The following is a 12,656-nucleotide window of genomic DNA, read 5'->3' as shown; positions in this document are numbered from 1 at the left end:
CGTCCTGCCTGTACAGGTGTGACCTCTGGCTGCTCTGAGTGTGCGCCTCTGGAGCTCCTCCAAGCTGAGAGGAGCCTACTTCCGTCAATTTTCAAAATGGAAAATTATTTTTGTAAAACTTTTAATAAAAAAAATTATAAATAAAAAAAATTCCTGCTGTTTGCACCCCGTCTGCACCAGATTTTTTTTCCGCAGATTGGCAGCTGCGGTAGTGACATGTGGGCCCTGGGCCGCACGTTGGTTACGGCCGAGGAGTTGCTTCTTCGGGACCGAAACCTATGTGCAATGGGATTTTTTTTTTCATTTTTAGATTTTTTTAAAATATTTACAGAAATAATCTATCGGCCAAAAAAATTGTAAAACTAGACCCTGCCGCCCATCTCTGAGGCGGCAAGCTGACGTGGCAAACGGGGAAGGAACGGGCGGTGACGGAGGGAGGGTTTTTTTGCAGGAAAGCCCTTGCCACCCTCTGTTGAGGTGGCAAGGGGCCTGAATGCAAAAAAACCAGTCGGGGCCGGTCATTTTGCAGGCGGCCCCTTGCCGCCCTTTGGCCGGGCGGCAGGCCTCGCTGCCTATAAAAGGCATGCTGGCCAGCCCTCAGCCCTCATTCCTCCCCCCTCAAATCCAGTGAAAAAAAAAGAAGAAAGGGGAGGAGAAGAGAAGAAGGGGCGAAGCCCTGCCGGATTCAGACGCCGATTTCAGGTAATATTCATATATCCTATATGTGACTATAGAGTTAAATATTGTGTATTTTTTAAAACTTTGTTTGAATAAATGCATTATATTTTTAGGGTTTTATCTGTACTAATCTAGAAGTGCGTATTGTAGATATCGGTAACTACGTAGATCTGCTAGTTTGGAATCAATACTTTACCGTTGCATTGGCATACACAAGAAGATATTACGTTGTAGATGTTTATTGCATGAAAGAGTAATATGATCTAGTTATTTCGTTGACAGATATGTCGAACAAACAAATATTCCAAGTTTACCATGGCCCAGGAAACGTCCGTTACGGGCCAACTGGGGTAGATCTGTCAGATTTTATTGTATCAGAAAGGGGAATTGATAGACCGGCTGAGAGGAGTGTACCTTCTATAAAAGGATGGTTAATGAGGGGCTTGAGAGTTGATCCATAGACAAGTGACATAACAATCAATGTTATAGTAAGTCGGGCAACTGAGGGTTTTTATTGGGAACTAATGCCGGTTCAAAACTCTCAATTGTGGAGATGGTATGTGGAAAATGCATTGCAACGCGGGTGGCCTCTAGCTATGGTTCCGTTTGTTCACCCGAAGGATCCAGGTGTGCAGATGAACATGGATGATGGCGAGGGACCAAGTGCTGAAGTAAATGAGACTTCTGTGGAGGAGGTCAACGCACGAGAGGACGGGGGCGTAGTAGCTCCAGTGGGCATTCAACCAGGTGGAGTGGCCGACGAGGGGGAAACTGTCGGTGCCATTGTGGATGAAATGGAGAGGGAGGATTCTGACAACGAGCGTGTAGAGGAAGGTGATTCGTCAGATGATGAGACGGATATTAATCCAGCAGAATGGGCTAGTGAGGATTTTTCTGGGCTGGTCGTCTCTGAAGAGGATAGTGTGAGATGGGAGTACAAAGAAAATGAGGTTATCCAGGGAGCGATTTATAGTAGAGCAGAAGATATGAAGGAGGCGGTAAAACATTTTGTAGTGTCACTTCATAGAGAGTTTTGGGTTGCCAAGTCCAACCGGTCGCAATATGAAGTTCGGTGTGTTAAGGAAAAAGATGGTTGTCCCTGGAGAGTGCACGCGTATAAGGGGAAATGGAAGGATTATTGGATACTGTCAGTCGTTACCAAGCATACATGTTTTCTACCTGGTGTTCAGAAATACCACAGGAACATTACATGTGCATTTGTTGCATCTGAGATGTATGCGCATGTCATCGATAATCTCACATATGAACCAAGGTCAATAATCCGACACATCGAAGAGACATACAAGTATACTATTAGCTATGCCAAGGCCTGGAGGGCCAAACAGAAAATAATAGAGATGAGATTTGGAACTTACGAAGCCTCGTATGACAATTTGCCACGCCTGCTTGGTGTTATCGAGGAAAGAAACCCTAGGAGCTCTTACGCAGTGAAGAAATTCCCCTCAATTGAACATCCTGGCAAGAGTGTGCTGCAAAGGGCGTTCTTAGCTCTACATGCATGCAAGATGGCATTCGTGAACTGTCGTCCTGTTCTCTGCATTGATGGGACATTCTTGACAGGAAAGTATCGGGGCCAGATACTAACAGCAATAGGGGTAGATGGGAACAATCAGGTATTGCCCTTGGCATTTGCTTTTGTTGAGAGTGAGAATACCGACAGCTGGTACTGGTTCCTGAAATTGGTTAAAACAAAAGTTGTTGGTATGAGGCCAAATGTGTGCCTGATACATGATAGGCACGCTGGCATTCTGCGAGCGATAGAAGAGTTGCAGTTTGGGAGTATGGAACGAGGATACCCTGGTGTTTGGGAAGATGTACAGAGTAGGTGGTGAATGCATCATATGGGAGCTAATTTCTTTCTTCAAGCAATTCAAGAACAAGGAGCTCATGAACATGTTCAAGAGGCTATGTAATCAGAACTAGGAGAAAAAAATCAATGAGCTTTGGAAGAGATTAGATGAGTTGACAGCCAAATGCAGTGATCAGCGTGCAGCGGCTCCATCGACCGCCGTTGCTAACCCTCCTCAAGCTCTTGGACCTCTCCCAACGAATAGTCCAACATTGGTTAGAAGAACTGGATTGGAGATTCGGAAATTTTCTCAGTAGATTATGCATGAACCAAAAGAGAAATGGGCCAAGGCGTATGACACAGGTGGTGCTAGATATGGAATAATGACAACAAATTTGGCAGAAGTTTACAACTGGGTGATGCGCGGTGTCCGTGGACTGCCACTAGTTGGCATAGTGGAGTTCATTTTACATGGGACATGCAGTTATTTTAGGGATCGGTTCCAAGCAGTTCTTCCCTCTATACCGAACAACAGCATTTTGTTTGGAACTTTCATGCAGAAAAAGCTAGAGGAGTTGCGTAAAAAGGCCATGAAACATCGAGCTCTAGTGCAAGGTACCCAACAGCACAGGTTTGAGATACTATGTCAAGATAAGGCAGGCAGGGGTATCTACCGCAAGAGAGTGAAGCAGGAGTGTGTTCTCAAAGCCGACGACACATGTCATTGCTCTTATGCAAAGCCGAAGCTGCTCCACAGGCCATGCACCCATGTCATTGCTGCCGCAACGGAGTGTGGCATACCAGATGCAGTATATGTGTCACAGTACTTTAATAAGCAAGCAATATATCATACATGGAGCGGCGAGATTTATGGGTTCGGCATAGCTGGGGAGTTCACAGAGACTAACGATGAAGTACTCAATATTCCTGACCCATCGAAGCTCCGAGGCAAGGCTGGAAGGAGGAAGACTCGTCGCATCCACAACGATATGGACGAGTCGGAGGCTGGCAGGGTGAAGCGTTGCAGCAAATGCGATGAACGTGGGCACACCTACAAGCACTGTCCTAAAGACAAGGAGAAACCAAGTGCGGCGGAGGCAGGACTATCAGGATCAGCAGCAGATGGAGCTCGCCCTACGGGTGAAGGCACTACCTCCACTCGACCACGTCCTAGGCGTCGTCGTGCCACGTCTAGCTACGTGGTGTAGTTCTTATGTTCTATGTTGGCATGTGGATTTGCTTGTAATTTGTTTCAAACTTATCGATGTGTTTATGTTTTGTCGTGTAATGTCAGACTTCGGCATGTCATGTCTTTAGGTCTCGTGATGTAACGTCAGACTAAGGCACCTAATGTCTTTAGGTATGCTGATGTAATGTCGGACTTCGACACGTAATGTTATGTTATGTTATGTTATGTTATATTATCGAACTCTACATATATGTTAAATTGCACGTCATCGTTATGTACCCTTATGTAACATCCTGAAAATTCAAGACAATGAAAATCACGAAAATTTTGAACTTTTTAAAACTTTTGCATCATGCTGGTTGTTATGATTGCTATTGCTTGCCAAACCGTAAATGATCACCAAGAAAGTAAAGAAAAGAACTACATTTAAGCAATAGATATGATTTACGGGAATATATTTAATCCTACAAATAATTATGCACAAGATATTAAAATCAAATAAAAGAAAAGTTATTATTAACCTATTTTATCAAATATTAAAATATTTGAATAATGTAGGTGGGTGCCATAATATGTGTACACATGAAATGATGATCATTCAAATAAACTGAGCTCTATGTATATATAATAGAATTACGGGAGTATTTAATTCGATATGTAGATCGATTTTGCACCAAGTTCCTAATTGCATTTAGGGATTGAAATTTGATATATTAAACCCCTCCATATAAAATAAACTAACATATAAATAAATTGAGCTAATGTGCTATTGTGTTAATAACGGTCTCATTAGAAAATTATAGAATCTTTAATAAACCTTAAATATTGGACAATATTAAATTTTGGGCAAATTCACATTTGAACACTTAATACGGTCACCTAAATGCTTAGGAGTAAATACAAATTTAATTTGCAACTTTTCTCAATTTATAAATCAACCAAAACCCTAAAAGAAGAAAAATAGGAAAACTTTGAAAAATATATAATAATAATAAGAATTAACCCTAATTAAAAATTCAAATAAATTATATAAATAAAATATGAGTAATATTAATCTAGAATAAATCCATTGGTTGGAATGACACAAATATTGGGTAAACTTCATTTATACAAAATCTAGGATTTATAGAATCAAATTTACACAAGAAATAGGCTAAAATGGGGATTAAATAGGAAAAGACACTATTCATCGGCCGCCAGGTGTTCGATGTGGTCCCCTAACCCAGCCCCTCCGCTTTCCCCCTCTCTCTGTCGCCTGCCACCGCGCCGACGTCGCCATCGCCGTCCCTGCCCCGCGCTGCCGTCGCCGTCACTGCCTCGCGCCGCGCGCCACCGCTGCCACGCCGCCCCGCGCCCGCGCCCCACGCCGCGCCGCCTGCCCGTCGCGTTGCCGTTGCCGCGCCGCGCGCCGTCGCCGTCACTGCCTCGCGCCGCCGCTGTCACGCCGTCCTGCGCCCGCGCGTCGCGTCCGTCGTGTCGCCGTCGTCTCGAGCCCCGCGCCGCCCTGTCGCCATCGCCGCGCGCCGAGCCCCGTGCCGCGCCGCGCCGTCCCGTCGCCGCGTCGCCGTCCCGTCGACGCTCCGCCGTCGTCGTCGCGTCGCCCGTCGCCCTCACCGCGCGCCGAGCCGTGCGCCGCCCCGAGCCCCGCGCCGCCGCGCCGCCGTCGCGTCACCCCCTCCCTTCTCTTCCCTCTTCTCCTTATTCCCTCTCTCCCCTATAAGAGCCACCGTTCTCCCCTCTCCTCACTCCATCTTCCCCCTCCTCTCCCTCTTCCCCCTCTCAACGCGCCGCCGCGTCGCCGCCTTCGAGCCGCCGCGCCGCCGCCCTCGTGCTGTCGTGCCGCCGCATTCGTGACCGCCGCGCCGCCGCCTCAGTGTGCCGCGCCGTGCGCCGTCGTCGCCGCCGCCGTCGTCGCCACTGCCGCCGTCGTCGCCACCGCTGCCGTCGGTGAGCCGCTGCCCCCCCCCCTATTTGTCGCCGTGCCGCCGGGTAGAGAGGGAGCCGAGAAAGAGAAAGGAAGGGAGAAGCCGAGGGAGAGAAAGAAGAGGGAAGGAGGAGAGAAACCGGAAAGGAGAGAGAGAGAAAGGAAAAGAAAAGAGAGAGAGAGAGAAAGGAGAAGAAAAGAAAAGAGAGAGAAAGGAAAAGAAAAGAAAAGAGAGAGAGAAAGGAGAGGAGAGATTAGAGTGGGCCCCACGTGTTTAGTGAATAGTAATCCCCTTCTTAATCTTTATTAGTTGAATCTATTACATGTGGGTCCGGGTGGTTAAAAATCTAATTATAGAAGTTTTTTGGTCTCGAGTTTATGACATGTGGGCCCCACTTGTCATTAGCTCTTCCTATTTCCCTTTAGAAAATAATTCGGTAGGAAAAAGGAATAAACCCGGGGTCCCACTTGTCAATGGATATGTCTTGGATTAAAAATAAATCGTTTATGAACAGTAGCTTTTCGTAATTTCTCGGATTAATTCAAATTTGAATCTTTACACTAGCATAACTTATTCATTTTAACTCGGATTTGAGTGAAACTTGAACCTAAATTCATATAAATTCATAAGCTTTCCAATGATATATAATTCACTATTCAATAAAATATATTTATAATTATAAATTAATTAATATCAAATGATTAGATAATAATTAACCTAAATAGTGTGCCAATAAATAAAAAAAATGGATATTGTACAGTAGCATAATTATCTTTAATATATCTTGTCACTGTAGCAACCAAATAAATTAGTTATAATCAATCCTTCAAATTAATGGGTGTAAAGGAAAATATTAGTGCCATTTACTAGCCTATGTCCAAATATAACTAATTCCATGACTTATAAATTATTTACATAAAGTTTAGCCTCATATTTTGTAACTAAACTATAAACACATATAGATGAATCTTTAACTTGTTTAGGAGAGTAATCACAGAGCTAGTTGTATTTGGACCACTTAAAAAAAATTAGTTGATACCATGTCATGTGAAGTAGAATATATATATATATATATATATATATAGTCGGTTGATATCCATTAGTTAACCAAATAGAGCCATCTTAAAATCAACATGTATTATATAGCTTACAGTAAAAAGAAACTACTCAAATATATGATCCAATAATAAGATATTGTTGCTTACACATATACTATACATCCCATTATAGTGGTACGGTATAGTATTAATTTGCGTGTTGCATATATGAAATTAAGAGGGAGTGTATGACAAACATGTATATTAGATAAATACTAGTTATAAATATTGACCTCATATAATTATAATTATAGTTTAACTGTAAATTAGGATTATTCATTGTAAAATTATGTGATGGGATAATCTGTAACCATAATATGATTAACCTAAACAACTCTAACATACAAAGCATGGATAATTATTAACCTTTTACAATTTATTGTGACAAGTAAAATATGTTCATAATTAAAGTAAAGCTTCCATCAATAAAATAAATAATACAAATGATTCACTGTAATTATTTGATTGATCCTAAATCCATCCGACAACAGAACCTCTAGTATACGACCATTTTATTTAGATAGATGCATGTGTAGCCATAATCCTTCCATAGCCATTAGCTAGACTAAACCACAAATTAGCCAGATACGTATCTCATTCATACTACATTGGCTAGCTCCTAAATAGACCACCATGATAACAGAAAGATTAAGAAACTTTAGCCCTTAGCATGTTGGAACCCATTAGCAAGCGCGAATAATATGAGCAACCTTAGGTTCAACCTCAACAAATATATTTTGTTTGTGCATATTTGATTGTTGCTTGAATATTGGTTTTTCTCGCGTATTATAGACTTTGTGTATCGGATAGTCGTGAGGCAACGTCAGCAACTTCCAGGAGGTGAAGGTTGATCAAGAATTATATCAAGAATAAGGACTATCCTGAGCAAGGCAAGTCATCACTATTCCTTGAACATGTTGATCCCAATTGCGAAATTGTTTTGTTTACAAATAAAATTGCATGCAATGATGAACATCCTACTTGTGATTATGCCATGCCTTGATTATTGTTTACCCTTAAATCTTTGTAACCATGTTTACGTATGAGTCCCTAGTCAACTATGACAATTGCTTAGAAATGCTATTCTAGAATCATGCATACTCATATTTATCAAATGCTATATGCTTGGGCAATTACCTTTGGGAAGGTAATTGAGATGCGGCATGTAGAGACATGAGCGCCACATTGCCATGATGTTGATGACATGATTTGTGAAAGGAGAAATAAAATTAAACAACTATTTTCGACTGGGGCGGACGGAGGATTTGGGTGGTATCTGGAAAAGGCTAGTACCGTCCCCGGTCAATTAAGGACCGAGCCATGAAGTTAAGCATGAAACGACCCTCGTACAACCGCACTTCTCGTATGGGTATAGACCTAGCGGAGTAGATAGCCGAGCGGAGGCAGTATCCCTGCATAGATGGTTCACCCCTGAGTGAGGCAGGTGCGCTACGGTGGGACAGCCGTTGAGGTAGGGCCGAGAGGCGTGCCCTACATCGGTGTCGCCATTGGTAGGACTGCCATGAGTGTGTGAGAGAGAGAACTTAACTTGAGCCATAATTTAATATGTGTGTGAGACTTCTCTTTCCCGGGAGCGCCAGAACTCCTCTCACTGCTAGAAACATGGACGCCTAGAGTGCATGAGGATTTAAGTTCATGGAGCGGGTACTGCCAATGCGAGGTTATCAAAAGGCTTTGCCGTGGCGCGTCTCATGTGTTGGGACGAGGCTCATGTGTTGGGCAGTCGCGGAGTGCGGGTAAAGTGTACATCCACTGCAGTGTGAGTAAACCAAATCTATTCGAATAGCCGTGCTCGCGGTTAATGAGCACCGGGACATGTATTACACTTGGCTAGACTCTAAATTCTTAACTTGTGTTGGATGGGATATTGCATGGTGATTTTTATGCTGATGGAGCCACTTCCTGAGAGGAGGGAAGGTGGACGTCCTCAGAAAACCATGACGACTCAATGGCGGGAAGCTATCCTTGGGATCACAATGGATGGTGGACAGAACCGTCGTTGTTTAATGTGAACACTGGAACTAAAATTTGATCAGTCTATGATAGGTCTTAGGCTTGTGAAAATATTTGCAAAACGCAGCTTTATGCAAAAGAACCTGAAACCATTCCTTGAATACCCTCTATCATATGCATTGTTGTTGTGGTGGCTTGCTGAGTACGGTTGGTACTCACCCTTGCTATTTATATATCTTTTAGGAGAGTGTTGAAGAGAAGCCCTTGTCGGTACGCTTGCGTATCCCACAAGATGATCGGAGTGCGGTCTTGTTCTAGGTCTCGTTCCCCAGTCGACTGCCTGTGGCATGTTAACCGGGCCCTTATATTATTTTGTCTTCTGCTGTTGTTCTCTGATAGTTGTTGGCCTACCTGGCCCTAATGTAAGTATTTAACTCTTTTAGTCTAAATTCATTCGTGATATGTTGTGATCCAACTATGTATGTGTGTACCAACTACTGATCCAGGGATTGGTACGGATAAACACAGAAGATTTCCGATTTCCAAAATCGGGGGTCTACACCTTAGTAACGTTTGATAAATTTAAATAGCCTGTACTCTAGTTGTACATAATTATTCTCATGATTTTATTACTATTTCATAATTTTACAAGTTATCTTTTGTTTTACATTAGTACTTTTTGAATTGTTCTAACACGAAACACTATATTTTTCAGAGATGGCACGTCAGGATACACCTCAGTTGTTGGACCCGGCGATAGATCACCGACACCGGTCTCACCTTACTGCGGTGCAGGGGGCTCAGCTTGGGACGTTCCGGGCACGGACGTGCGGTGAGCTACTTACGGTTCACGACTCCTTTGTCGAGAGGTACGAACAGTGTATTACTATAACTTAGTTGCGCTGTACTAATTTTTATAATGACATATTAATTTGTTATTACAGGCTGCGTGAGGCCAGAGACGCACACTTTTCACTTGCCGTGCGGTGAGGTAGCCCCTACCCTACAGGACGTATCGTACTTGTTGGGGCTACCGCTCGCGGGAGACGCTGTTGGGCCAGTGACCGCGGGTGTGGACTGGCAAGACGATCTGACGGCATGTTTCGCACTAGTACAGCGCGCACCGCATCTCCCGCTCGAGCCGTTGGCACACCACCGCAACACCGGACCTACGAAGAGGTGACTGCTTCAGTTCACCGTGAGTGTTTTTTGTACCGAAATGACAAGCGTACTACATATTTAGTCCACAAGTAAGGTGCCTAACATTTTATCGAACGCTTGCAGGTCGAGCAGCTACAGGCAGAGGCCGACGAGTACTCCTACAGCCGCTGTTTGGAGGCGTACTTGCTCTGGCTTTTTGGCTGAGTGATGTTCTGTGGCGGTCACGGGCACGCGGTCGACAAGGGACTCGTGCACTAGGCCAGGAGCATCGCCGACGCCGCGGTAGGCGAGGTGCCTCAGTGGAGCTGGGGTTCCGCGTTGTTGGCGGCTCTGTATCGTGGCCTTTGTGAGGCTTGCACGAAGACGGATCCTAGCGCGACCTTTGGTGGGTGCCCTCTCTTTCTTCCTATCTGGACAGCTGAGAGGATTGCGATCGGTCTGAGGTGGACCAGCACGCGTACGAGGAGTCACTGTACGCGGAGCGACCAGAGGTCAACTACCCTACGATCGGTACTCTGTGGTGCCGTCGTCAGGTACATCACATCGATCTTCTCGTATTGTTAAGTTAATTGCTAAGTTCATTGTACATCACATCGAACGTCTCGTATTGCAGCACCGATGGGCTCACGTCCAGGTTAGGCGGTCGTATCCTGAGTTTGTTATGGAGTTCGACCGCCTTCTGCCGATTGACGTCGTGTGGGAGCCCTACAGTGTCGCGGCTACCCAGGCTCGTGCGCCGTTGGGTCAGTCCACACTCTGCACCAGGGACCAGGCGTACTGGATGACTACGGTTCCGATGGTCTTCGACATCTGCGTTGAGCCTCACGCCCCTTTCCACGTGATGCGGCAGTTCGGCTTCCGTCAGCCCTTTCCAGTACCGTTTCCGACGACCGTCCCAGCTGTTGTTCACCGGTAAGATCTTTCACTATGCTTTCAGTTGTTGCATTAAAATCTACCTGTCCACAATAATTTGCAACATCTGTCGATTCACACTAATATGACACATTAATTCGCAGGTACTCGCGCAAGGGTCAGCAGTCAGCTGGCGACTGGCCCGCCAAGTTGGCGACTTTTGTTGAGGACTGGTTGCTCGCAACCGAGGAGGTCGTGGACCACGAGGGAGAGCCACACACTGAGGAGGCGTACCAGGCCTACCTACGCTGGTACCAGCCACGCACCCGTACTAGGGTCACCTTCGCTCCCTTGGAGCAGCAGCCCCACGTTGTGAGCACTAGAGACCTCTACGCCAGGCACCGGGACCAGGACTTCGCTCGTGCTGTGAGTACCCTGCATCACACCATTCCTTTATGTTTTCATGTCTTTCTCTTTATCAAATTTTACGAATATGTACGAACAAATTAACCATGCAGGTCGACGACATCAACCGGGTCGTCGACTATGCCATGCCTTGATTATTGTTTACCCTTAAATCTTTGTAACCATGTTTACGTATGAGTCCCTAGTCAACTATGACAATTGCTTAGAAATGCTATTCTAGAATCATGCATACTCATATTTATCAAATGCTATATGCTTGGGCAATTACCTTTGGGAAGGTAATTGAGATGCGGCATGTAGAGACATGAGCGCCACATTGCCATGATGTTGATGACATGATTTGTGAAAGGAGAAATAAAATTAAACAACTATTTTCGACTGGGGCGGACGGAGGATTTGGGTGGTATCTGGAAAAGGCTAGTACCGTCCCCGGTCAATTAAGGACCGAGCCATGAAGTTAAGCATGAAACGACCCTCGTACAACCGCACTTCTCGTATGGGTATAGACCTAGCGGAGTAGATAGCCGAGCGGAGGCAGTATCCCTGCATAGATGGTTCACCCCTGAGTGAGGCAGGTGCGCTACGGTGGGACAGCCGTTGAGGTAGGGCCGAGAGGCGTGCCCTACATCGGTGTCGCCATTGGTAGGACTGCCATGAGTGTGTGAGAGAGAGAACTTAACTTGAGCCATAATTTAATATGTGTGTGAGACTTCTCTTTCCCGGGAGCGCCAGAACTCCTCTCACTGCTAGAAACATGGACGCCTAGAGTGCATGAGGATTTAAGTTCATGGAGCGGGTACTGCCAATGCGAGGTTATCAAAAGGCTTTGCCGTGGCGCGTCTCATGTGTTGGGACGAGGCTCATGTGTTGGGCAGTCGCGGAGTGCGGGTAAAGTGTACATCCACTGCAGTGTGAGTAAACCAAATCTATTCGAATAGCCGTGCTCGCGGTTAATGAGCACCGGGACATGTATTACACTTGGCTAGACTCTAAATTCTTAACTTGTGTTGGATGGGATATTGCATGGTGATTTTTATGCTGATGGAGCCACTTCCTGAGAGGAGGGAAGGTGGACGTCCTCAGAAAACCATGACGACTCAATGGCGGGAAGCTATCCTTGGGATCACAATGGATGGTGGACAGAACCGTCGTTGTTTAATGTGAACACTGGAACTAAAATTTGATCAGTCTATGATAGGTCTTAGGCTTGTGAAAATATTTGCAAAACGCAGCTTTATGCAAAAGAACCTGAAACCATTCCTTGAATACCCTCTATCATATGCATTGTTGTTGTGGTGGCTTGCTGAGTACGGTTGGTACTCACCCTTGCTATTTATATATCTTTTAGGAGAGTGTTGAAGAGAAGCCCTTGTCGGTACGCTTGCGTATCCCACAAGATGATCGGAGTGCGGTCTTGTTCTAGGTCTCGTTCCCCAGTCGACTGCCTGTGGCATGTTAACCGGGCCCTTATATTATTTTGTCTTCTGCTGTTGTTCTCTGATAGTTGTTGGCCTACCTGGCCCTAATGTAAGTATTTAACTCTT

The sequence above is a fragment of the Oryza sativa genome, chromosome 3 (genome assembly GCF_034140825.1).
Source record: "Oryza sativa Japonica Group chromosome 3, ASM3414082v1".
Classification (NCBI taxonomy): Eukaryota; Viridiplantae; Streptophyta; class Magnoliopsida; order Poales; family Poaceae; genus Oryza; species Oryza sativa.
This window is presented reverse-complemented; position numbering follows the sequence as displayed.